Here is a 27,356-nt window from a genome sequence, read left to right as displayed (position 1 = left end):
GTGTACAACATCTGCAGTGCAGGACTGGGATCCCTAGAAGAGAGTAACTGCCTAAAGAACGTTCCAGACTGGGACCCAGGGAGTGCACAGCAGCAGCATCGCGAGCTGAAAAGCCAGAGGGGTCAGGGCTCGGCGCTGTGTGGCAGGTGGAATCTGTAGGCAGATTATTCGACTGGGGAGAACTCCAAGAGGGAGGTCCAGAAACCTGCTCAAGAGTCTTCTCCACTTGAGGTTCAGTTTTGTTTTACCTTCCGAGGTTAAAAGTAAACCTTACACTTTCTGCTCACACCCACTGCCATGATGCACAGGTAGCTACTATGTACCAGCACTTTATTGTCTGTGATCCCAGAATTGTTAAAGATGGCAAGGCTATACACACACATGCATCTTTTTTATTTCACCCAATGTGTACTGTTCCGTACTTCACACTTTTTTCATTGAACAATATAGTCCTTGATCCATTCAGTAAATGTTGAGGGCCAGGAATGGACATATAAGCATATGGATATACTATAGTTTATTTATCTTTAGCCCATTATTAATCAATCATTGCAACGTTTCCAGTTTTTTTTTTTTTTAAACAGCACTGTGATGAACACCCTTGTATATAATTTTTTAGCATATTGAAGTGAGACTATGTACAGGATAAATTCCTTGAAGTAAAATTGCCAAGTAAAAGCACAACAGAATAGGACAGTGAACTGCATTAGCCGTATACATTTCAAATATACAAATTATTTTGTAAATGATGAAAATAAAAGGCAAAAATTTGTTGGGGTTGTGTACAAAGCATATTGACATGGAAATGCATAAAGAAAAAAATTACTAAGGTTCTTTTAATTTGTTAGCAGCACATTTGAGGAAAAAAGGGAATTTCAGGAGCTTTTTTGAGGCCAAAGGAACTTTGATGGTCAGTTCTTGCACAGGGCGTGGCAAGTCTCAGAGGCATGAACTGATGCCCACATAAAAATGGAAAGCACTAAAAATGCTTGGAAGAAGTACACTTCTTGGTATTAGTTAGAAGAAGGGGTGCAAGTGAAGACAGACAGTGGCCTTTGTTGAGTTTACAAAATACCAGCAACCTGGGGTTCTGTCTACGTCCCCACAGCGTCCCTTCAGAGGATAGCAAAGGTAATCCATGGTCCCTTCCATCAAAATTGAAGAGAATTCTTAAACAAGTTGTAGGAATCAAAGCAAAAAGGATCTGAAATTGTTTCCTCAGGAGAAGAAAGGCTAGTTTTGTTTATTTTCAAAGAGAATACTAACAATCCACTTTCCTTGTTAGAAGAAGACAAAACAAGGAAGTAAGACTCAGTTCTAACGTAAGCTCTTTCATTTGGGTATAACAGAAAATCTGACTGGTGAGGGCCGAAAATGTTGACTGGTCCACCTCAAGGAGCTGTAGCTACTGCTCCCAGCTGTTCCTAAGAAAGCTGGTGTGGGAACAGCTGATTTGAGGCCACTTCAAGTTTCCTATCACGAATGAGAAACAGCATTCACACTTGACTTCAAGCTGTTATTCTCCTACAACTTAAGAGGCTTTTCCCTCTGGTCTTAAATCTAAAGAGCTTTCACTATATATATATATATATATATATATATATATATATATATACATATATATATATATATATATATTTTTAACATTCTAATTCTGGCTCGCATTTAACTTTTTTTTTTTTTTTTAAGATTTTATTTAGTTATTTGTCAGAGAGAGAGCACAAGCAGGCAGAGGGGCAGGCAGAGGCAGAGGGAGAAGCAGGCTCCCGGCTGAGCAAGGAGCCCTATGCAGGACTTGATTCCAGGAACCTGAGATCATGGCCTGAGCCGAAGGCAGCGGCTTGACCCACTGAGCCACCCAGGCATCCCCGCATTTAACTTTTTAAGGCAAAAGGACCTAAATGTATATGAGATGTGGCTTGTAAATTGCTGGGAAAAGTAACTTCTGGTGAAAACTTTGCAATCAAACTACGAGCCCCCTTAGCTTACTGCCAGTTAGAGCGAATGGTAGAGATGTATGGTGTTTGCGTGTAAAGGGGTAATTCTGAGCAAAACTGGCTTTCAAGTGTACTATCCACTCAGGATATCGCTGCCAGAGTCCTTGTTTTTTAATCTTAGAAAAAGACTAGATTTTTCTTTTATACAAGTATGTTCACTACAAATTGGTTTAGCAATGAAAAACTGAAAATCAGAACGCTAATGAACAGCATGGGTTAATACTGCGGGCGAGTCCTGTAAGGAAACCTACAGAGCAATGGAAAGTTATCCGAGGCTCTGTGCCAAAATAAGGATAAAACTCCAAAACAAGGGTATTTTACATGCAAGGATTCTAGTGGAAGAATGCGGCCAAAGTAATATTATTTACATAGTGTATTAAAAATGCAAAAATGATATTACCGATCCTCTACAGATAAAACATGAAATAATAAACCATATGGAAATGATAAATACTATATTTAAGACAGCCATTCTTCACTGAGAAAGGGAAGGAAATGAGATCAGAGAGGAAAAAAATAAGGGATTTAGCTCTCTCTCTGAATCTTTCTCTCATTCTCTCTCTAAAATGTTGTTTTTGTTATGCTGGGTATATACATAGGGGATTGCTGTATTACTCTATCTCTTTGATATATGCCTGAAATATTATATACATTTTTAAAAAGTGGAATAAAAAGAATACACTAACCTGAAGAAAACAGAGCCCCTGCGAACAGCCAGCATTTCAGAAAGGAGCACGAGGATAGACTCTGCATGGTTAGTCCTACATGAGATACGCTCAGAAAACCACCAGCTGCTTTTGGAAAGGGCTGCCGTTCGGGGCTCACAGGCAGCAGCAGGAGACGAGGCCCAAACAGAGATGGTTTAGGACGGACTGTGAAGGACCCATTAGGGCACACTGCAAGCCCTGGACTTGACTCAACATGGAGAAGCAGCTAAAGGAACATTAGTCTTACAAAATGACAAAAGCCCAAGGAGCTGAAATCTAAGGTGGTAAGAAAAAGAAAAAGCCTGTAATTCCGAAATCGGAGGACATGGTGGGTTTCCAGAGTGCGCTGAGGGAACACAGAGGAAGGCTCGGTGCCTGTCCCAGGAAATCTTCCCAAGGGGCTTGCTGGTGGGGACACGTACGGGGCAGGGAGAGTATGGAACTCAGAAAGGGAAATGGTGTGCCCAGGGGCTCAGAGAGGCTCAAGCGAAGGAGTCCCATGGCTGAATGATGTGAGTCCACGGGGTGAGGGCGGCGAGAGAGAAAGCACAGCAAGACAGCGACGCGCCTGTTACAAAAACCATGTTACGAGGTTTGCATCTCCACCCAAGTCACTGAGGCAGGCAGTAAGTCAAACATTTACCAAGAACCTATGATGTGTGGGGCAATGTGCAAAATGCCCGGCAGACAGTGACAAGCAAGGGCAGCGCGGTCTTCGTCCTGCCCTCCTGGAGGGGTGGCTGGTTGGGGAGGACAAACGTACACAGAAGGTTCTACTGTCCGAGCAGGAAGGGCCGGTGGGACGCAGATGAGGCTGCCCAGCTGCCCCTGGAGACAGGAACAGGAAGGCATGGCTGGAGGGGACGCCTGAGCTGGATCTGAAGGAACTGTCAGGAGTGAGCCGAGCCAGTGAGGCAAAGGTAGAGGTCATCTGTGCCGAGAAAGGAGCACAGGGAGGACAGAGATACTTGAGCACTGTCGGCGTAGGCAACAGGATGGCACATGCGTTCACCAAATGTTCCATGTGTGGCGGAGCACACCATCAATGCTGGGCCAGCAGTGGGGACAGTTTATGAGGTGTCTCTCATGTCTCGCTTAGATCTTGGACTTTATCCTGAAAGCCGAGGTTTTTGTTGTGGTGGTGGTTGTTTTTTTGTTTTGTTTTTTAAGATTTATTTATTTCTTTGAGAGAGAGAGCGGGAGGGGCAGAGGGAGACAATCTCCAGCAGACTCCCCGCTGAGTGCAGAGCCCATGAGATCATGACCTGAGCTGAAACCAAGAACCAGATGCTTGACTGAGCCACCCAGGTGCCCCTCGAAAGCCAGAGGTGTTTTATGACAGCAGGAGACACGAAAGCAAAGCTGCTGTGTCTGGTGTTCAGGCGGGGAGTGTGGGGCAAGAGATGGACAGAAAACGATCAGTCCTTGTTCATGTGTGTCCTCGGTCTCTCCCCAGTGTGCTCTCATCCCATGGAGGTGATCCAGTTCCTGCCACAGAACCTCAGGGCTCTAGGAAGCCACATCTGAAAAATACAGGCCCAAGCAGTGAGGCACAAGCACATCACTGCTGCGTTTGTTTCAGAAAGATCCCTCCCCGCCTCAAGAAAAGGATGACAGGGAAACAACTGCTGAAGCAGAAAGATCCTTTAGGTAACGAACCTCATGGCTCAAAATAAGAGAGCAGGAGGTAACCGAGCTAAGGCAGTACGAGCCACTAGGAAGGCAGAGAGACAACAGAAACAGTGACAAAAGGGAGTCCCGGGTGACTCCAAAGTTCCCAACTGGGAAACAGCAGCTGGCTGAGAATGTGACCGAATGTGCTGGGAAGAGAAGAGCGTCAGAGAAGGCAAAGGGCCCAGGAAGCCCACGGCTGTGTCCCAGCAGCAGGAGCGACTAGGACACACATGCACGGCTCGCTGCTCATCAAACCATCAGGAGAGGCCAATGCTGTCATTATCCATCCTGTGTTTGGTTTTTAGGGAGGATAATCAAAGCAGAGAGGAGTTAAGTACTTTGCTTAAGGCACAGGGCTACTAAGTGGTGGGGTCAGGAGTCAAGCTCAGGGGTAGGCCAAGTTCCAGAATCTGTGCTCTTAATGATTCTGCCACAAAAGCCAGAGATGCACAGGAATATCCAGATGGTAAGAAATATCCAGCAGGCAGTTCAGAAATATGAAGCTGGTGCTCCGGGAGAGAGCAGAGAACTTGTGAGGGTTATGGGCATCAGCGGCCATCACACAAGTACACGTGACCACCCAAGGATACTGTGTCAAGTGAGAAAAAAAGAACAAGGTCAGGATTCCGGGAAACACCAAGACTAAAAAAGGGAAACAGCAGAGGGGCCTTAGAAAAATAGCAGTGGAAGAACAAAAAGTGGAAGACATTTTGGAAGCCGAGAGAATAGTCTCAAGGGGAGAGTGGTCATCCCTGTCAACAAGTAAAGAAGGATTAAAGAAAAAAAAAAAAAAGAAAGAAACAAAATCACTGGATTTGGCTCAAGGAAAGAAAACAATGATGACCTTACCAAAACCTTTCTTGGAGTGGAGGAGGAGGCTGAAGGGAACCCCCATGGTTGAGAGAGAAGCCTGATGTGGGGAAGTGGGCAGTGGGGGGGCAAAGAGCTAGAGTAAGACCCTGAAGAGGAAGCAACACAGAAGTGTCACTTCCTAGGAGGTGGCAGGGGGGCTCCCTCCCAGAGAACTGCAGGCCTTCCCTACGACAGCCTTGCCCCCCTCACAACTTGTAGTCACCTTCCCTCATCATGGCGGTCCCCAGAGAGACAAGGAGCACCTCAACTCCACAGAAGAATGGGAAGTTAGGAAACTGAGGTACAGAGTTGACAGTGCATCTGAGGTTAAAGTTGCACAGGGTAGTGAACTCAAAGTTCCTGACAAAGCCTAAAGAGCTATTTTTAAATGTCAAGATAGACAAAATATTATTAAAGTTAATAAGAGCAAAGCTGCAGACAGAAACCACATCTCCTTTAATGCCAAGCCTGAGACTTTCTCCTCTGCAGGCAGAAACTCCTTCTTCATGCAGGAAGCCTCCTTTCCCTCCCTGCGCAGCTGAATGTACTCATCCCTCAAGGCCCAAGTGCTGCTGCCCATTCCATCCCGTCTGCGAAGGATCTGACTAACCTGGGCTCACCTTCCATGTGAACTACCCTAACTTCACGCCTCAACCAACACTTCCATATAGTCTCACACTGTGCTTACCTTGTTTTTGATCAGCTTTATAGAAATCATCAACATAGACTCCAATTATCCAATTTTAAGTATACAATTTGATGAGGTTTGAAAAACTGAAACATTCATGGGCCTCATCACCGTAACTGTCATGCAGAACGTTTCCATTCCTACGGGGACGCTCCCTGTAGCCCTCTGCAGTCAATCCCCTGCTCCACCTCAGGCAACCGCCAACCACAGAGCTGTTCCCTGTCACTGCGGTTCTACCGTTTCTAGATTTCAGGTAAAAGGGATCATACCATGTGTACTCTTTTTGGGTCTGGTTTCTATCACTTTAGTGTTTCGCCCACGTTGTTTGGTGTATCTGGAATTCATTCCTTTTAACTGCCAAGTAGCTTTCCGTTGCATGAACAAACTTCAATTTGTTTACTTATTTATTAGTTGACGGACCCTTGGGTTGTCTCCCTTTCTGAGCCTTTAAGAATAAAGCTGCTATAAACATTCTTGCAAGTTTCTTTGTGAACAAACGTCTTCCATTTCTTTTGAATAAATATCACGATATTTGTTTAACCCTGTAAGAAGCGGCCCACCTGTCCTATATATTTGCTGGCACTTGCTAAGCCAGTCTTCTTAGCGTTAACCCTTCCCGGGGGTGTGAAGATTTCGCTGTAGTTTTAGCTTGCGTTCCCCTAACCAACTTTCCTGGGCTCCTAGTTCTGTTTGCGGCAGTGCGTATTCAAACCTTGTGCCCATGTAAAACAATGGGCAGTTTCCTTCTTCTGCCTGAGTTTGTAAGAATTCTTTATAATATTCTAGATATAAGTACTTTATCAGGTATTGTTTTGTAAATAATCTCCCCCAGACCGGCAGTGGGGTAGAGAGGTCTTTCTTTTCATTTTCTTATCGGTGCCCTTTGAAGCGCAAAATTTTAGAATCTGAGGGAGTCCAATTCATCAACTTTTAAAGAAAGATCTGTGTTTTTTGTGTCCTAAGAAACCTTTGCCTAACCCAAGATCCTAAAGATTTTCTCCCATGATTTGATGTATATGGTTTATAGTTTTAAGTCTCCTATGTAAGGTCTGTGCTCCATTTGGATGTAAAAGTCAAGGTTTATGTTCTCCCGCTGGTTTTTTGCATATGAATATTTCACTGTTCCGGTGCCATTAGTTGATAAGACTATTCCTTCCCCCTTAAATTACCTTGATGAGCTTGTCAAAACTTCACTGACCATATATGAATGGGTCTATTTCTGGACTCTATCTCATTCCACTGGTCTATAAATTTATTTCCTACCAACCAATAATACCACACTGCCCTGATTGCATTAGCTATAATTTATAGTACATCTTGAAATCAGGTAGTGTGAGTTCTCCGTAAGTTTTCTTTGTCAAAACTGCTTTTGGGTATTCTAGGATTTTTGCATAGCCACATAAATTTTGGAATCAACTTGCCAATTTCTACCAAAGAACCTGGTGGGATTTTGATTAGGACTGTGTTAAATGTATAGATAAATTCTAGGATCTTAACAATACTGTCTCTGACCCATGAACATGGGATCACCTTGTTTATTTAAGTCTTTAATTTTTTAAAAAAATATTTTATTATTTGACAGAGACAGACACAGCGAGAAAGGGAATACAAGAAGGGAGAGTAGGAGAGGCTAAGCAGGAAGCCTGATACGGGGCTGGATCCCAGGACCCTGGGATCATGACCTGAGCCCAAGGCAGATGCTTAATGACTGAGCTACTCAGGTGCCCCTAAAGTCTTTAATTAAAAAAAAAATGTTTAATTAAAAAAATTTTATTATTGAAATACAGGTGACACACTGATATATTAATTTCAGGTGCGCAACATAGGGATTTGACTGGTCTTTTAAAATTTCTTTCAGCAATGTTTTAATTTTCAGTATACCCATTTTGCATGTATTTTAGTTATGGTTTTTCCCAAGTTCTTTCATATTTTTATGCTACCATAAACAGTATTGCTTTAAATTTTGATTTCTGATTGCCACATAAATATCAGAATACAATTACTGTTATATACTGACCTCTGTATCCTTTGACCTTGCTAAACTTATCTCTTTCAATTTTTTTGCAGATTAGGATTTTTTTTTTTTAACATATGACCATGTTTTATGTGAATAAAGCCAGCTTTAAGTGTTCTTTTCCGATCTGAATTTCCAAAATTTCTTTTTCTGTCACTGTACTGCCTAAGACTTTTAGTATAATGTTAAATAAATGTGAGAGTGGATATCCTTGCCATTTTCTTGACCCTAGGAAAGAATATATTCAGGACTTTAGCTATAAATTGTCCACAGATGCCCTTTATCATGTTGAGGGTTGAGGAAATCCCCTCTATTCCTTGTTAACTGATTTAAAAAAAAAAAATCAGGAATAGATGCTGATATTTTAAAAGTTTTTTATTATTATTTTATTATTATTATTATTATTATTTTAAAGCTCTTTCTGTACCTACTAAGATGGTCATATGGTTTTCTTCTTAAGTCTTTTAAATATAGTGTATTGGCTGATTGATCATGGAATGTTGAGGCAACTTCACCTTCCTAGGATGGATCCCACTAGTTATCCTTTTCTATTCCGAGGAGAAATAATAAGAATGATGGTAGCTGTTACTTACTGAGAACATACTCTGACTCTATGCGGAGCACCTTACTTATCTTTCATAATTATTAACTAAATTAATATACAACAGGCTCAAGGGGGGTACTAATACTTTCATGACATTACACAAAGGAAACTAAGGCATTAGAGAGCTAAATTAACTTGCCAAGGATTATACTTCTCATGAAGGGAAGAGCTAGAATTTACACCTTGGTAATCTGACTTTCAGTTCCACACTCATAACCGCCTTATTATCTCTCATCAGGAGATTTGTTTTACTGATTATGGTTGACGATTCTTTTCCTAACCTTCATGATTCACTCCTACTCCCCTCTTTTAAGAACAGAACTAACCACTCTCCTGAAAAAAAGTGACTTCATGACACAAGGCTGAGTCAGTTACAGTACCCCTTCCCTGGATCACAAAGATAGGTCACTGGACATATGCTCTAAGCTGCGCCAGATGGAAACTTTCCCTAAGATTTTTTCTACCTAGGAACAGTGACAAAGACTGCTTTCCCCTGGGTGAGAAGACTGCAGAGATGTGAATCTGGACGTGTCTATGGCCACGATTTAGCTTCATGGAGAAAACCCACACGCAAGGAGAGAGAATGAACTTATGCTGAAACAGTGAAAGAGAAAGACACAGAGAAGGAGGCAGAGGAACTACTCTGGGGGTGCTCACTCCTCCGTTCAGGTCTCTGGAACCTCACCTCTGGATCCCCTATATCTGCATTTCTTTTGTGAGCTATTCTCCACTGAGCATCTCTTAAGACAAACCTCCATCTTCACACATGCTGGGGTCTGATGTGGCTTACTCCTTCATCTGAACATATCTGTTCAAATGTCATCTCATCTGGTTTCTGACTCTTTAGACAAATACCCAATTTTTTATGGCCACGACATTACCGCCCCCCCCCCCATATTTTACTACATTAGAAAAACAAACATTTTCTCTCACTGAGCTAGAAATACAATCAACTTACACATCTAGTTTTCCTGGAGTAATCCTCCAGTATTTTTCATGTGTGTTCAAAACTAGTTGACAGCAAAGCTGAGAGGGGCTGCTGCCAGACCGGATTTGGGGTATAAGAGGAGAAGAGTCAAGGATATCATAAAAGTTTTTACCCTAAGCAAATGGAATGATGAGCACATCATTTACTGAAAAAGGAAAAACTTTATAGGGAATAAGTTCTAAGGAGATCACCAAAGGTTCCCTCTTGGATATGGTAAGTGTGAGATGCCTATTTGTTACCCAGGTGGGAGCTTCAGGTAGACATTCTGGCTCAGGAAAGGGATTCTAGTTAAAGATATGCATTTGGGAACTGAAACATGAAACGGGAATTTAAACCCATTGCAACAGAAAACTATTACAATGGGTTTAAACTATCAATAGTTGAGAAAACTCAGTACTGAATACAGAGAGAAAAAAGAGAGACCAAGAAAGGCTCAAAACCAAGCTAGCAGTGAAGGAAGACTAGATGCTACGTATTTATACTCTGGAACTCAGGCAAAGTTCAGGTAAATAGAAGTACCAGGTATTAAAAAGTGTGGTACAGATGAGGCCAGAGACAGTAAGAGAGACTGAAAATCTGTATTTAAAAAGTCAGACTTTCAGTTCCCCTCTCCTCCTCTGCTCAGCCCAATGAATGCCTTCCTTTTTGCTGCCAGAAAAAGAGAAGTGCTCACCCTTGAAAGGATGAAGCAGAAAGTGGGTTCTGACATATAAGGCACAACTAAGGATGAGTGTGCTGTCCCAAAAGAGGGTGACTACGTAAGAGTCTAGAGATCAAACACCGAAACCTCTGCCTTCAGCAACAACCACCCTTGCCCCGGCTACATTTGTACATTCAGGGGAAATACCAAGGATTATTCTCAGGAGAAACTGAGAAGTATAATAAAAATACTCCACAGATACAGACACGGGGGGAGGGGCTGGTCCTCAAGAAACCCAGCCCAGCTGGAACAGTGTTAAGGAAGCCACCAGGCAACAAAGTCCAAACCGAGCACACAGAACTTCTGGTCACTTCTTTAGTGCCTCACTTTTAGATATGAACTCGCCGAAGATCACCAGAGACAGCCACGAAAATGACAAGGAAGAAAGAAAAAAGGAACCCAGATGAAACCAAGATAATGCAGGGAGAAGCTGAGAACTCCCCAAATGTTACCATTACTAAACTAAAGGAGGGAAGTCAACACATCAGCTGTGAAACAAGGAGGAGGTGGTATCAAAAGGAGTATCAGACAACAAAAAAGAACTCTTGGAAAGTGTAAGTACCATAGCAGAAATGAAAACTTCAACGAAAGACCTGGAAAACAAATCTGAACTTTCCCAGAAAGTGGGGCAGAAAAGACAAAGAGATGGCAAGCAACAGAAAAATGACCAAGAAATGGTCCACAAAATTTAGCAGAGGATATTTTAAGACCACAAAGAATATGGAAGAAGGAAAAAGTGGACATTATTAAAGAATTATTTCAAGGAAACTTTTCAAAGCTGGAATATATGCCTTTCCCAAAAGAGCCCACCAAGAATCCAGAAAATAGGTTAAAAAAAAAAAAGAAGAAGAAAAAAAGAAATCGCGCCCCTCCACCCCCACATGATAGCATATGACCGGAATTTTAAAACACTGAAGACAAAAGAAGGTCCTAGAAACCACGAGAGAGAAAGAAGAGGGAGGGCCATACACAAGCTGTCAAGAATTGCTATGGCATTAGACATCTTGAAGGCTACAGAATAGTGAGTAGCGCCTTTCAAACGCAGAATGAAAATGACTCAAAGGGAGAATTTCAATACATTTTTTTTTTAAGATTTTATTTATTTATTTGACAGACAGAGATCACAAGTAGGCAGAGAGGCAGGCAGAGAGAAAGAGAGAGGAGGAAGCAGGCTCCCCGCCGAGCAGAGAGCCCAATGCGGGACTTGGTCCCAGGACCCTGAGATCATGACCTGAGCCAAAGGCAGAGGCTCAACCCACTGAGCCACCCAGGTGCCCCCCTGATACATTTTTATTCTAAAGGTTAAAATAAAGATATTTTCAGAAAAATTTTCTAAGAAAGTAAATAGCATATACTATATGGACCTTCGGTGAATAGTATCTCGTTACAACAATATAAGCACCAGCCACTGATCTAACCGGAAAGTACGTTAGTATCTCGTTACAACAATATAAGCACCAGCCACTGATCTAACCGGAAAGTACGTGCACTTGTAGTGGGAGAATGGGAGAACATGCCCGCAGCGTGCGTGCGTGCGTGCGTGTCCAGCTGCAAGGGAGTCTAAGGAGATGACTACTACTTTTGCAATATTAGTCTGTTCACATAAAATGTTTTTCCAGTTCTCTGCTTCCCATGAAGAATCCTTCTATTTATTCAGAGAAAGTCGAGCAGGCCAATGGTTGCCAACAAGAGCCAGGGAGCCTGTCGAAGACAGACCAAGTCCGAGGTGAGGGAGACGGGAACAAGTGTTGGATGGCTCTAATAAACGTGGGAAAAACCGGAGGAGCTAAACACCTTTGGCAAAATAAAAACTCATCAAAGTCTATAAAGATTATTACTCATCTTATGAAATGTGTCCCCTTGTACTTAGAGAATATGATATAATTAGAAACTTCCCAGGCTTTTCCTCTCAAACGATATATTATTTGTTTTAATACGCTGCTTCATGCCCAATTGCTATACTTATATGTATGTTTTATGATACATACAATACATTATGTGTGTTGTAAACATGGGGTTTTCTCCCGAAATGCTAAGTTCATTTATAGGCCTTGATTACAGATATTTTTTACAGTGTTCTGCATATAACAGGGTCTAAAATATGCTTGCTACTAATGATTTGTCTTTCTTCTCTTTCTCTTCTGCCTTTCTTACTCCAATAAAAGAAACTGCAAAGACATCAGTATTTCTACCTTAACAAAACCGGAAACATGAGACCTTTATTTTTAGTTTAAAAAAAAAAATCTTATTTTTAAGGATCTAAAATTAAAATGAAGGAGATGGTTAACTACATAATTATCTTCACTAGGAACACTGACATTTATAAAAGAAGCAAGGTCAGAGGAGAATAAACTGCCCATTCACATTTAATTGACTTAATTACCATAAACATTACTTTACATATGTAATAAATAGCTTAAAACTCATTTCTATCCAGGACAAGTGCTAAAATGACATTGATTTTATGGCATGTAAGGCAGAGGACAAAATAGGAAACCTCAGTACCAATAAATAGCTACCTGACTGTGAAGGAAGTGTCATGAAAATGCAAATGTTTAGTGGACTACCAGTACGGACAGCAATGGATGGAAACTTGGGTCCATCCTCACACTTGATCAGCTCGAATCTATATTGCTCCATATTTCAACACAATTTCAACAATTCAGTAATTCATCCTCTAGAAAAACCCTGAAGGTAAAAGCAAAAGATACAAAGATATGCATTTATAAAACCTAGTAAGGAAAGTTCCCACCAAAAGGGCACACACTGTACAACTGTGTAACCAAAAATTATATGTATAACCAAAAATAGCTAGTCATACAACAGAGCAAAGGAACTGACTAAACGATGGGTCTTATTAAAAAAATGCTGACGGGCACCTGGGTGGTTCGGTTGTTAAGCATCTGCCTTCGGCTCAGGTCATGATCCCAGGATTCTGGGATCGAGCCCGGCACTGGACACTCTGCTCAGCGGAAAGCCTGCTTCTCCCTCTCCCACTCGCCCTGCTTGTGTTCCCTCTCTCTCTCGCTATGTTTCTCTCTCGGTCAAATAAATAAGTAAAATCTTTAAAAATAAATAAGTAAAAATTTTTAAAAAATTAAAAATTAAAAAAAAAATTAAAATTAGGGAATTGAATTTCTACTGGTTAAGGTAACAAAATGAGGAAGTCATTAAGGGAAAACTGAAAGGTAATTAACAACTTTAAAAATCATGCTACATGAATTATTACAGGTATAAATATTTTGAAAGTATTGGATAAAATACATGATCTGTCAATACATAATCTGGTACCTACATTATGAAAAATGTGAGTGGATGAAATAAGAGATTCCATCTTTAGGTTAAAGTCGATTTTATTTTTTTACAAATGTGTTCATGTGTAAGTTTTTAGCTTTAAAGTCATTCAGTGGAAAAATGTCATAATGCAAAAGGTTTGTTTTCTAAAGTAGATTTTTCCAATTTTGATTAAACTTGGTTAGAAATGCTATTTAGTAAGAATGACCTAATTAAAAATTTTGTAATTTGATTTATCTCAAAGGAAAAACTTTATCCCTAATTTTAACTGGATATTATACTTAAAAATGGATACTTAATTGGATACTATACTTAAAAATGATATTCTTATATAAACTTAAGTATAATGAAAGACCCAAAGTATGTTTTAATTAGTACACATTCTAAAGATAACAAACTTATTAGAAGTTTTATGGTATTTTCAAGTGTATTATGTAACAAACAAACTGATTTCCTGACTGGAAAGAGCTTAGGTTGTCTTTCTCAGTTACTTTCTTCGTACCCTTGAGAAAGCTGCATGCTGAGCAGACAGCAAACCCATCCACTTAAAACAAAAAAACCAAATTCTGTAGCACAATGTCACTAATTTATGGCAACAGTTAGGACTGAAATAATATTTAATGACAAAATTCATCTGGAAAGTGGGATTATCCCCCAGTGAACACAAGAGGAGTCAGGACAGTTTAGAAGTTACTATCACAAGTTGGAAGGCACTTCCTAAGTAGAAAAAAATTTCCTCTCAGGGGAAGCCTACCAAATCAAGTATGTTTATTGTATGTCAGATTTTACAAAGATAGTCACAGGAAACATGACACTAATCACTGTATTTAGAAAACACTGCAGAATACTTGCTTTTCTATTATAACACCATTTATCAGGAAGATATTTTCCAGGTGTTGAATCCTTAATAGTGGGGACCCCAACTAGAACTTTGGGATTTCTTTTGCTTAGCTCTTAATCTTAATTTAGCAAATATAATTAGTCTTTGGGAGGGCTATAGGAACAGGAAGTCTTAATTGGAATTACAGGTCTTTACTAGTAAATGCCTTTTCTAAACTTCTGCCAGAGTCATTACTAGTAAAAAAATCTTTAGATTTATGAAAACTTTTTACTTCAACTTCCTTTCAACCTTTGTATACTTAATTACTAATTTATACTTGCTTTATATGCTTTTAATATATATCTTCCTTTATCTTTTGCTTGTATATTTATCCCATTTCTTCTCTGAACATAATTTTAAGGGCACAGATGTCCATTCCTGTTCTTTTCAACTCTTCTGCAAGGCCTATTGTGTACACACAGTAATTTAGTTACTCCCCTTCCCCCGCATTCTTTTTAAACAAATCTATCCTGATCAACCAAATTCTTAAAAAAAATATGGTTGATGATTGGTGGAAAAATATACTTTCAAGTTCAAGTTTAGAAAGACCTTTTAGAAAAACCAAGAAACCAAATATATATTTATAGTAACTTCATTGGAAACCCACCTCTACACAATGACTCATTCTCAAATACAGGAGCAGCCCCCGCCCCTCCCCTAAAGACATAAGCCCAAACCACAAATAAAGAAAGAAAGATTTCCATGTATGAATCAGTGCCCAATGGAAAGCTATGAACTTTAAGTCAAAGTCTTATTAATCTGATTTAACACAATTCTCAACAAAGCTAAATTATTAGCTTTCCTTAGTTAAAACTTCTAAGTAAAAAATTAATAATAATAATAATAATAATAAAGAAAAAACTTGAGTGTAACCAAAACCATGGAGAAGGGTTCTGATGGTAAAGTAAGAGCAAACTTAGAATTCCACTACGGATTAGCATGATGGTCCGTGTTTCTAGAGACTACTTTGCAGTATCAAGTCTCAAATGTACACAAGGTCTTGCAATTAAAAACTCCAAAAAGATGGCAACTGCGAGCTCTCTTATCTAAAATACTTTTAAATCATTTTAAGGTAGTGTTTTCATGAAACATACTTTTGTTATCTGGAGTATGTAGAACTCCTAATTCCCAGGGACACTGGATAAATGGGGTATCACTTAATATCGCTTCAATAGCGCTTTAAAACCCTGTAATATTTGAAGGCAGAGTCCCTTTCAGCTCTGGGTTAAGTTCAAACAGCAGAGTTACTAGAGTATCAGTCAGAATATTTCTGATATAAAGTTATAATATGTTTTAATTAAAACATATTTCACAATACAGGACATAAACCAAGCGATCCTCACAAATAATCACTATTAGATGTGCTTTTAGAACACAGCTCTTTCTTATAACTGCCAGTAATTATAGAGGTAGAATTCTATATGGAGTTGTAAAAATATCACCATTTCCAGACAAATTAGAGTGCAAATGAAGTTGGGCATAACCCGATAAGAAATAATCTCCTATTTTAAGAACTGTGATTAGTATTGAACCACATAATACCCCCCAATTTTCCTAAGACCCCGACATAAATTCATGCTTTGTGCTCCCTCTGCTGGCTCTACCGCTATAGTTAATCCCATTCTCAAGAGTGTTTTTTGTACAAGGCAATCCCATTACAACACTGAATGGCACTGGTATATTGTATTTGGGATCTCAAAGATGTAAGCCAGCTCTGAGGAAAAACAAAAGAAGAGAAAACAATTTGACCAAAGGTCACTTGAGGTGCTGAGAAACACACTTTGGACTCCTGATCCAGTGGTTCTTCTTCTCCATCACGATCTCAGTCAGTGTCTTCATGTACAGGACTATTACTGAACTATACTTTGCTGCGAGCTACCTAAAACGTGGTATCTTTGAGCCACACAGGCTTTCCATTGCCCCATAATTACAACTGATAAAGGCATTTGACCAAAATTCAGTGCAGACATACCAGGCTCAAAGAGTTCCAGATTCCTAATTTTCTTGGACAGGCCCCAATTAAAGTCGCCTATAGTAAAGGTTCCTAACACACTGAATACTTAAATTTCTCCAGTGTGCTCCTACCATTTGCTTACAGGAAGTCATATGCCACCATATTTGTCTCAGAATACATGGTCACCATATAATATGTCTTCATGTTAGTAAAAACCATAAAAGTCATTTTGTTGATGATGGGAAGGGACAGCACCATCTATCCAGTGCCTATTACAAGCCAAGGATAGGGCTGGGTCTTTATAGAAATGTTTGCCCTAGGCAATCTGTGAAGAAGGCATTACAGTCCTTGTTTTACAGAGAAGGAAGCTGAGGGAAAGTAACTTGCCCAAGATCTGTTCGATAGCCAAGTCTCTACCACTTCCTTTGTACCTAACTCTTCTGGTATTTTGTTCATTCTTCAAACAACAGAGATAGTTACAGTAAACGATGCTCCCTTACCCCCGGCACCATCACCACCACCTCCTGCAGAAAAGCAAGCTTTGAGCAAAAGAGATTTTATTAAAAACATGAAGCTGTGAGATTTCTTTTAAAAGGCGAGGGTTAATACTTCATTTTTAACAGAGTAAAGTACATGGCACATACCGCAAATATTCATTAACTTGTAGCCTACGTTAGTATTTAATTCCAATTGACTTTTGTGTAATGGATGCATTTAATTATTTGTCATGTAGTCAGTGTGTGGAAAACTGAAAACACTAGCTCTGGTCTGATAACAATACTATTTACACAGACACAAACAGTCTGGGATTAAAGAATTTAATCTGTTCAGACAAAAAGTAAATATTTATTAAGCTAAAATATACAAGTCTATCTTTGTAGGGAAGAGACATTTGTTTCTTGATGAAAGATATAAATTGTTATCTAAATCACTGGCAATTTTATTCAAAGTGAAGTTTAAATTCTGTGTTCCTCCTGAAAACAGAAAACGAAAGACATCAGTCCCTATCCTTGTTCTCTGGGAGCGTTACTTATTTTCACAGAAGGAAATCATGTTAAAGTATTCAAACAGGAAAGTGGTGTTAAAATGAATACAATTCTCAAGAACTGACTGGTAACCTATTTGGACAATACAAGGGATGTCTACATTTTAGATATGAGAATGTCGAGGTACCTGCCTGGTTCAGACAGTAGAGTATATATGACTCTTGATCTCGGGGTCATGAGTTCAAGCCCCACGGTGGGCACAGAGATTACTTTAAAAAAATAAATTAAAATATTATTAAAAATCACTCTTTAAAAAAGATTTAAAGAAAGAACAAGAAATGAGAAAGTGGCCTACGTTAAATGTAGACTTAAGGAATTTAGTGGAAATGACAAATGAACGTAAATCTTGCTTAATATAAGTAATGTGATAAACTTGTTGCCCGAGGCTCTATAGGAAGCATCATACAATATTTATGGATATTGATTTTTCAACTGAAATGACAGATAAAAAAAGCCCTGTGTTTGATGATCTGAAGAAAGGAATTTAAAATAATTCAGACACACTTGTGTTTAAACACCAGTCCTTCACTTACTAGCTATGTGAACTTGGGCACTTGACTTTCCTGTGACTCAGTTTCCTTCCATGAGGACAGCGACTGCTGACTGAGAGGAAGAGAAACACCCTAACTGGGAGTGTGAGGAAAAGGCCACCAGTCTGTGCCAACTGGTTATCAGCATGGAGAGATGAGGGCGCTGGGTTACCAGCTATGTCAACTTTCTTTTCTTTTTTTAAGATTTGTTTATTTGAGGGGGTGGGGAGGGAGAGCCGAGCAGGAGAGGCAGAAGCAGAGAGAATCTGAAGTAGCCTCTCCACTGAGCACGGAACCTGACATGGGGCTAGATCTCACAACCCTGAAATTACAATCTGAGCGGAAACCAAGAGTCGGATGCTTAACTGACTACGCCACCCAGGCGTTCCCTAGCTATGTCAACTCTTAACTGCTGTATGTTAGCAACGAATTCTGACTTTTTATAAATACTGTGCAAACCAAATACACCAGCTGTCAGGGCTGGGTCTGGACCACCAGCTGCCAATATTAGCTTCCCTTTTGCAGAATTATGGGAAGTGCTCCATGCCACCCAGAGGAGAAAGCATCTGGACTCAAGGTTGTTCTGGGGTTACACAGATATTCTAAAGCAAAGAGATGTGCTCTGGCAGGAAAAGTCAAGAGCAGAACTTAAGATGATTTTATGAGAGAAACTCAAAGCAAAAGTGTGTCTCCCTGGCACAAAATGGTTTTGATATAGCTAAGAACTATATTTACATTCCAATTTAAAATCTTTTTTATATAAATGTATTTTAATTTAATCACTGATTCCCCACCCAGTAAAGAGAATTTGTGCCTTGTCCTCTGAACCTCAATAATATAAATCCAAATTTACTCAACATACGAATGTTGACCAGAGATGTAGTTCTTTTTTGACCTTTTCAAGAAATGAACTTCTGGTTTTACTGACTTTCTCTTATGGCTTTTTGGTTTTCTATATCACTGAGTTCTGTTCTCTTTCTTTAGTCGCCTTTTTGGGATTTAATTTGCTCTTCTTTTTCTAGTTTCTTAAGATGGAAGCTGGGGTCACTGACTTGAGACTTTTCTTCTTTTCCAACATGATATAGGCATTTCAGGCTATAAACTTCCCTCTAAATACTGCTTTAGTGGCATTTTGATCTGCTGTATTTTCTTTAGCTGAAATTACCTTTTTAAATTCCATTCATTTCTTCTTTGATCTATGGGTTATTCAGAAGTATGTTATTTGATTTCCAAATTTGGAGGATTTTCCAGAGAGCCTTCTGTTATTGACCACTGTTACAATTCCTTTGTGACCAGAGGACATGCCTTCCATGACTGGAATCTTTTTTGTACTTACCAAGTCTTGTTTGATGGCACAGAATGTGATCTTTCTTGATAAATGCTCCCACGTGCAAATGAGAAGAAAGTGTATTTGGCTGTTATTGGTTGGGGTGTCCTATAAACGTCATTTAGGTCAAATTGGTTGATGACGTTGTCTGAATTTCCGATATTCACACTCATCCTCTGTCTACTTGTTCTACCAATTATTCAGAAAGAAGTATTTAAATCTTTAATTGTGGAAGTGTCTCTATTTCTACTTGGAATTTTTTTTTCCCTTTTTAATTTTGAAGCTCTGTTCTTTATTTGGTGCATACATTTAGGATTCTAATAGTTTTCCCGTCGAAGTGACTCCTTTTGTCATTATGAAATGGCCCTCTTTATTTCTTTATTCCTGGAAATACCCTGTGCTCTCAAGTCACTCTCAGTTTCTTTTGACCACTGCTATTGATAAGGTTATGTCTAGCACTTTGCCATTAGTTTTCTCTTGGTCCTGCCCCTTTTTCCTTCCCCATTTCCTTTTTTTCTGCCTTCTTTTAGATTATTTTTATGATCTGATCTGTTGGTTTATTAACCACTGAACAGTGGTCTGGAAATTCTATTAGAACAGTGAGCTGTGATACTCACAGGACTCATCCCCTTCTTTTCCCATCCATTAGGGATTAGTTTCTTTTGCTGTCTGATGCCCAGTACTCTGTAAACCGCAGTTTCTTACATTTTATCTATTTTTGTTATTGTTTTGCAATGATGGGTAAGTGAAAAGCAATTTTTAAATACTTAAATAAAAAAATACAGTTTTAGAAAGTTTGTATAGAAGCTTTTTAAGGAATGCTAAAGAAAACCAAAGATTTTTTAGTTTTTTCTTTACTTGAAGTTGTACTGTACAATTTTTCCCAACCTCTCATAGTCACACTATTTTAAATTTCACCTTGATTTCTCAAATATGACACTAAGTAAATGTTTACCTCACTTTGTGTAGAAAATTTATTCCTTAAAATAATCCCACTAAGTATGTGCTTTGTAGCACCATCTTTTATTTGCACAATTAGTCTCATGTTGTAGATTATACATGCCAATCATTCTAGTCTTTTAAAACTCATTTTTCTTCACTGTAGAAACCAACATACTAGGTATTCTCTACTTTTTCAGATAACACTGTGGCACCATGAGGGAAGACATAAAGCAGTTTTGCATTTCTGGTTCAAGCCCACCATGTCCTACTTCACTTCGAACACTACCCACGTTGATCTGCTCACGCCTTTGCTCACACTGACCTCCTGGCCTATACTTCCCTTTCCTACATCAGTCTGCCCAGCAAATTTCCACCATCCTTCAAACTTAGGGAAAAAAAACCTCTCATCACATTTTCTAGTTAGCTGTATCTAGTCTATCTCCTTTACTAAAATATAAAGTTCTTGAGCATGAAATAATTCACTTTGGCCTTCTTGGTGCCCAGTACAGTATCTATATATTTAAAAGTTTTTCAAAAAATGTTTAATTGTGGGTGCCTGGGTGGCTCAGTCAGCTAAGCACCTGCCTTTGGCTCAGGTCATGATCCTGGTATCCTGGGATCAAGCCCTTCATCTTGCTTGCTTGAATCTCTCTCAAACTTTAAAAAAAAAAATAAAAAGTTTAACTGAAGGAAACTCAGAAATAGAAATAATTTGGGATGCAGCATGTTATGGACTGAATGTATGCGTTCCTCCAAAATTCATATGTTGAAGCCCTAACTCCCCAGTGTTGCTATATTTGGAGTAAGGAAGTAAGTAAGGCTAAATCAAGGTCATAAGGGTGGGGCCCTATTAAACAGGATTACTGTTCTCCTGAGGACAGACACTAAAGAATGACCTCCCTTGCCTCTCTGCCCAGGATCCTGCACGAAGAACAAATCATCTGAGCACACTGCCACAGAAGGCAGCCATCTGCAACCCAAGGGGAGAGCCCTCACCAGACACCAACCCTACTAGTTAGTACCTTGACCTTGGACTCCAGCCTCCAGAACTATGAGGAAATGAATGTGTGATGTTTAAGCCTCTCAGTCTGATATTTTTCTTTTACAGCACGTTGAGCTCACAGATACAGGGAGGTGGTTAAGATGAGGCTGTTCCTCTCTCAACTAGAAGGCAGGTAGGGTTCTTGGGTCTCCAGGGCCAGTAGTACAAACTCCTCAGTTGAAAAAAAAAATTATTTCTGCCTTTTCTCCAGAGGGCTATACTTGAAACAGTGCTGCTCTGCTGTTTCATTCTTAGTCATTACCAGCATGACTCCCTCCAAACCAAGATCAGATTGGCTGTAACCCTGTTTACATGCAAATTAACACTAAAAGAAAGCTCAGTTCCCTAAGGACTGGGTTACTGAGGTATCAGACAAGCTCACATTTTTATTCCATCAAAGAGTTCTAGTTACTCTAGTTATATCTTGGAGGTGTGAAGAACAATCACATTGCTTCTAGAATGTCATTTACAACAATAAAAGCGGAAGAAAGAACGGAGTCTGGACAGGGCTCTGGTTTCAGAATGGGGTAACCAGAGAGGGCTCTACTGAGGAGGTGATATTTAAGCAAGGACCTAAAGAAAGTGAGGATGTGAGGTGTGCAGCTAGCTATCTGAGGAAAGAACATTCTAGGAAAAAGGAATAATAAATGCAAGTGAACTGAAGAAGGCCACGTTCAAGTCAGATTACTGGTAAACATTTCATGAATCTCTTTAACTGATTTTCTGAAGCTTAAAAAACCTAAAACACATCACTATTATTTGCCAAGATCACTCCATCTCACTCCTAGCAAAAGTAAGTTTCATCTTTCTTACTTAAAGCTGGAAATTAAATTATTATTCTTTAGTCATCAATCCCCTGCAGAACGGGAACTGGAAAAGCATGCTGCTGCTGAAAACATCTTTAAGGTTTACCTTAATGCAAAATGAGAATTGCTATATTCAATAATTCAATAACAGGATGGTGAAAAGTCTGTTTGCTTCTGAAAAGTGAGAACTGGCACAGACAGTGAGATGTGAGCTGTAGAATGTTGAAGCCGGAATGAAAAATAGTTTTCTAAACTAACTTCTCTTTAATTCCTGAATTATCGTCACGAACAAAAGGCACAAAGCTGCCAGCAACATCAGAAAGCTTCAAGTACTTACTACTTTAAGTTAACCCAAACGGAAACCAGGCTGAGCACGGATAACTGGTCGCTGGGGTCACCGCGACACCAGAGTGTGGGCCCAGCACCAGCACCAGCACCAGCGAAGGGTCCTGCACACATCCCCTCATTTAAACCTAGACTCCACCCCTGACGAAAATGCCAGCACCTGCAAATCAGACTCAGCAATGGGTCTGCTAACCCTGGCCTGAATCTGCTACTTTAACTATTTACAGTTTCTTTTTTAAAGGGAGGGTATGATGTACCACTTTCAAAATTTGGAATTTTAATTTCCCCTGTTTTGGTGATCTATTAAGGAGCTCCAAACGGAGTATTTAATAATAACGGGATAAGGTCCATGCCAATTTGCCTAGGATAGTCCCAGTTCATGCATTCTGTCCTCGTGGAACGATAAATAAGAGTCCCCTTTTCTTCTCCTAAAGGGTCCCGGTTGGATGGGTAAGTTACATGGTCACCCACTTGATGATCACTTCCTTTATTCCTTTGCCCATTCACTATCTTTCTCACTGCATGAAGAAACACGCTGATCTGCCAGCATTCTTTCCTCTGGGGGCACCCACAGCTCTCCTCATCGCCGGGGCTCTCCATGTGCACAGCACAGCTGTCTGCAGATGGCCCAGCGGCACTTGCACTTGAATTTTCGGTCTGGTGTCCTCCCACACCCGGTCCCGTCCCGCTCCTTCCTCCCAAGTGAACCCTTGGTCTCCCTCGCCTACTCTTGCCTCTATTTGCTTTCATGCCGCCCCCGACGCCGGGAACAACCTACTGATCTACCAAATTTCTATCCTCAAATCACTTTTTAAAAGTCACTTCCGTCGGTGAAGCCCACCTGGGAGCGCCCATCCGCCCACCTGTCCTATTTATGGATCAAATCTGTCAGACTAACCTCTCGGAGGCTCAAATGTGAAATGTTTTTGCTATTACATTGAGGTTTTCACCATATTCACTCACATCAAAAACAATGCAACTCCTGACAAACTTGACAATATCCAAGTAGAGCTTTGAGACCTATACTATAGCTATAAACAACAACAACAAGGAAAATACATAAACCAGAGGGATCTTACTAAAAATGATAAATCCAACTCCTGCTTTCAGAGGCTCGAGGGCCAGTCAGATGTGGTTATTTGGAAGCTGAAAGGAAGACCATCCTCATTGGTAGTACACGATCTAAAAAAAGACTCTTTCCTGGACCCGACTTTAGTTAGGTTCCTGAGTATGAACACCTTCCATCCCTGGACATGTCCTCTAGGAGCCCAGTGTTAAGCATCCTGTCAAGCTGATTTGGGCAGAGTCCCCCCACCCTAAATATCTGATTAAATATTCATCCTCTAAAATCCCCCCAGGTTATAGCTAATAGCCCTAGCCTGCCTTCAGTAAGAATCCCGTTACATCAGTTTAGTAAAAAATCACCCTACTTCCGGGCACCTGGGTGGCTCAATGGGTTAAGCCTCTGTCTTGGGCTCAGGTCATGATCTCAGGGTCCTGGGATCGAGCAAGGAGCCTGCTCCCCCCTCACTCTGCCTGCTTCTCTGCCTACTTGTGATCTCTCTCTGTCAAATAAATAAATAAAATCTTAAAATAAAAAAAGAATTACCCTACTTTCTTAATAATTTTCCTTCTGTGGACACTCACCTCCCCCCAGGTTGCTGTTTGACTAGAAGCCCACTTTCCTTTGTTGTAGTCAGAGTTGAGAGCCTAATCTCTCTCCCCTATTCCAAAACCCCACGGAAGCAGTCCCCCTCAGTAAGTCTGCCTCACATTCTTCAACAAAACCCAGATAGGAGTACACAGGAGATGAGTATTCTTAGTATGTCATCGGTGGGTACGTCGTGGTACAAAGACAATGAAAGAGATCAGTGAGTCTTTAAGATGTGGCTGTTCATAAGTGAGAAATTCCCCTCAAGAATATGGGTACAGGGGCACCTGAATGGCTCAGTCGGAAGAGCGTGTGATTCTTGATCTTGGGGTCATGTGTTCAAGCCCCATTTGGGGTGTAACAATTAGTTAAATGAATAAAAACGTAAAAAAAGAAAAGAGTATGGATATAGTTGCTACGCCTTCTTCAGGGCAAAACAACAACAACAACTTTGGATTTATAGCTCTGGTCAAACTTCTAAGTGGCACATGAGTACCCAGGAAGCAACAGGGGATCTACTCTAACAGTATTTTGCCCCCAGTGCAGTTTTAAAAAGCAAGCAGTCTGCATGTACTGTCTGTTGAACAGTAAGTTAAGCCCAGAAATGACCACATAACAAGAATGCAGGCAAACAGAGCAAAAGGAGAATAAGAACAAACGACCCAAGAGTCACTCAGGGGCACGAATGAATTGCATTTACAAGTCTGGAATCAATGCCTCTTAGTTTCTATCATGATTCTAGCTCATGAGGACCCTCTTTCAGTGGAACCACAAGTTACTAATGTACACCCATTCGGTGCAGACACAGGTTATTATTGTCATCATTATATCCACAAGAGGAAGGGAGGGACTAGAAAATCAGACAGTGAGGGCAAAATAAAATGTCTCTAAACCATGGTAACAGGAAATGCCACAGACTCTTGCAACAGTCACACCAAGTGTCATACAAAATTTTGTAGCCTGGACACCTCCTGTTGCAGTTTAGTGCCTAGGCACAGAAATCCAAAGACACTGAGTGATTCTTCAGAAGGCATATAAAAAAAAAAAAAAAAAATTTAGGGGCGCCTGGGTGGCTCAGTGGTTAAGCCACTGCCTTCGGCTCAGGTCATGATCTCAGGGTCCTGGGATCGAGTCCCGCGTCGGGCTCTCTGCTCTGCGGGGATCCTGCTTCCTCCTCTCCCTCTCTCTGCCTGCCTGTCTGCCTGCTTGTGATCTCTGTCTGTCAAATAAATAAATAAAATCTTAAAAAAAAATTTTGGTGAAAATTAAGGCTCTTTTCTTTCCATTAAACCAGACTACCACAATACATTGCTTCAATATCTTGCTTGCTGTGGTAATTTTGTTACACAAGGAAACAGCAAGAAGGAACAAACAAACAAACAAAACAAAACCCACAGATGATTGCCCATTGCATTTCACTGACCAGTATTTAATCCACAGTGAGGCTCTCCAACCTGACCATTCAAGGCTAGTAGAGACTATCGTACAATCAGCTAACCAATGAAAAGTATTCCCCAGATGTGCTTTTCTTATTGAACATGTTGAAATAAATAAATACACCAGCAGCCATGTATTCACTGGTTCTAGATTGATTTGTTGATACTTCCTTTACTTTCTACAGAAAAGATACTAACTGCTACCTTTAAATGTGATTTTGTAAGTTCAGGACTGAGGGATATGAGATGAATCCTAAAAGCTGGGCCTACATTAACAAGACACAAATTGCTCTCTCTGCCAGATTCCCACTGCTGCCACAAGCCCTGTGTGCTAGGATGGACAGACCACATATTAAATTATTCAATCTTCTACTGTCAGGAGTAACAGGACTTGAATTTCCTACTGGCTTATACTTTTTGCTACTTGAAATGAATGCACATAAGAAATTCCTAGCATCAGCCTCAGGTACAACAAATTTAACAGACATTTAAAAACTCTATATAAATGTTATCTGGACTAACACACACATGCATATATAACAGTTAACTATACTTCTAAATCCCTAGGAAAACTTTTTATTTGGTTTGCTTGTCTAATGACAGAAGAGTAGCACAACTGGTAGACACTGAATGGAGGAATAACAAGGGAGCTCTAAGACTTTAAGTCACTATTAGAAATTATTTCCAGTTGCAAACTGCTTGTTTCTTTTCCTGGTGGCAAGTAAAATGTATAATTTATTCTCTGGGGTGCTTTGTGAAATCTGGTTAAAAATCCTTTGAGAACAGCTTGTATCTACTATTACTTTGAGAAAAAAAAAAAATCAAATCTATGTCAAAAATTAACACCAAACTTGGACATCTGATATGTCAAAGTAAGGATTTTTGTAAGGATTAGTAGCTTTGAAAATCAGGAGAGATTACATGTTTAGACAGTAACAAGCACACTAAATGGTCCATACACAGAATTTAGAGGAAGAGAAATACAGTTTTGAATTTCTGGATCTATAACCTACACTCCAATTTTAAATTTTCATCAGTTTTATGAACTATCTCCAAGTGAAATTGTGAGTGTGCAGAGAACAGAAGTTCAAGACCTTAAAAACAATTAGTTTAAAATATATAATCATCAAACAATATCAGATTTGTAGTGGGCTTTTTAAGATGGGTTAAAATAATTTGAAAGGCAAAGTTACTTCATAAAATCATACTGTTGTTAAAAAGTTTGATGGGAGGCAGTAAAATGTTAAAAATGGGACTTTTAGGGCCAGAATATTTGCATTTCCATATTGGCTTTACCATCTTCTAGTGAAGTATTAAGACAGCCCATGCATCACTTCCCTTGCGTATGAAATGGGGATAATTAACAATCTCAGAGAGCTGCCTCGAGGATTAAAATAAAAATAGTTAATAATTAGAACCATGTCTGTTAAAGAGCAAGAGCCCAATAAGTAGTGGCTACTACTAGCATTACTGGGCAAGGAAAATATTTTGTATGCATGCTCCACGATACAGCCTTTAGAAAATCTATACTGTACATCTCAAGTTCATTTAAAAATTAATTTTTAATGAACTACCTATTATAGACAGCTAGTTCATAGAATTGTTACAGAAAATGAGCGGCCTGTTGGAACACATCTGACTCTAGTTTAGATCAATGTAAGAATGCACGTGGGACAAATGCCTACGAAAATGAGGTCCTCTTCAGTTCCCATTCCAGCTCAGATCTGCAGGGTGGAGACTAAAAATGTAACAGGAGTGAACTGAGATTTTTAAAAAATAGAAGCAGCTATCTATTGAGAGTAATTCATTCTGCACACGTATGATGAGATGCGTTTTTCTCTCTCTCTCTCTCATGCGGTGACACTCAGTGAAGATGAAA

The 27,356-nt window shown here is 39.9% G+C and overlaps 1 protein-coding gene across 2 annotated transcripts in view; it reads right to left on the bottom strand.

Moving 5' to 3' along the window:
- The window catches only part of DYM (dymeclin), a 332,798-nt gene that overhangs the window by 108,041 nt on the left and 197,401 nt on the right, over positions 1 to 27,356 (bottom strand). The gene's annotated exons all lie outside the window — the stretch shown is intronic.

Source organism: Mustela lutreola, chromosome 11 (assembly GCF_030435805.1).
Source record: "Mustela lutreola isolate mMusLut2 chromosome 11, mMusLut2.pri, whole genome shotgun sequence".
Taxonomy (NCBI): Eukaryota; Metazoa; Chordata; class Mammalia; order Carnivora; family Mustelidae; genus Mustela; species Mustela lutreola.
Note: the sequence above shows the minus strand (reverse complement) of the source record. Positions and strands in the feature narration are given on the sequence as shown.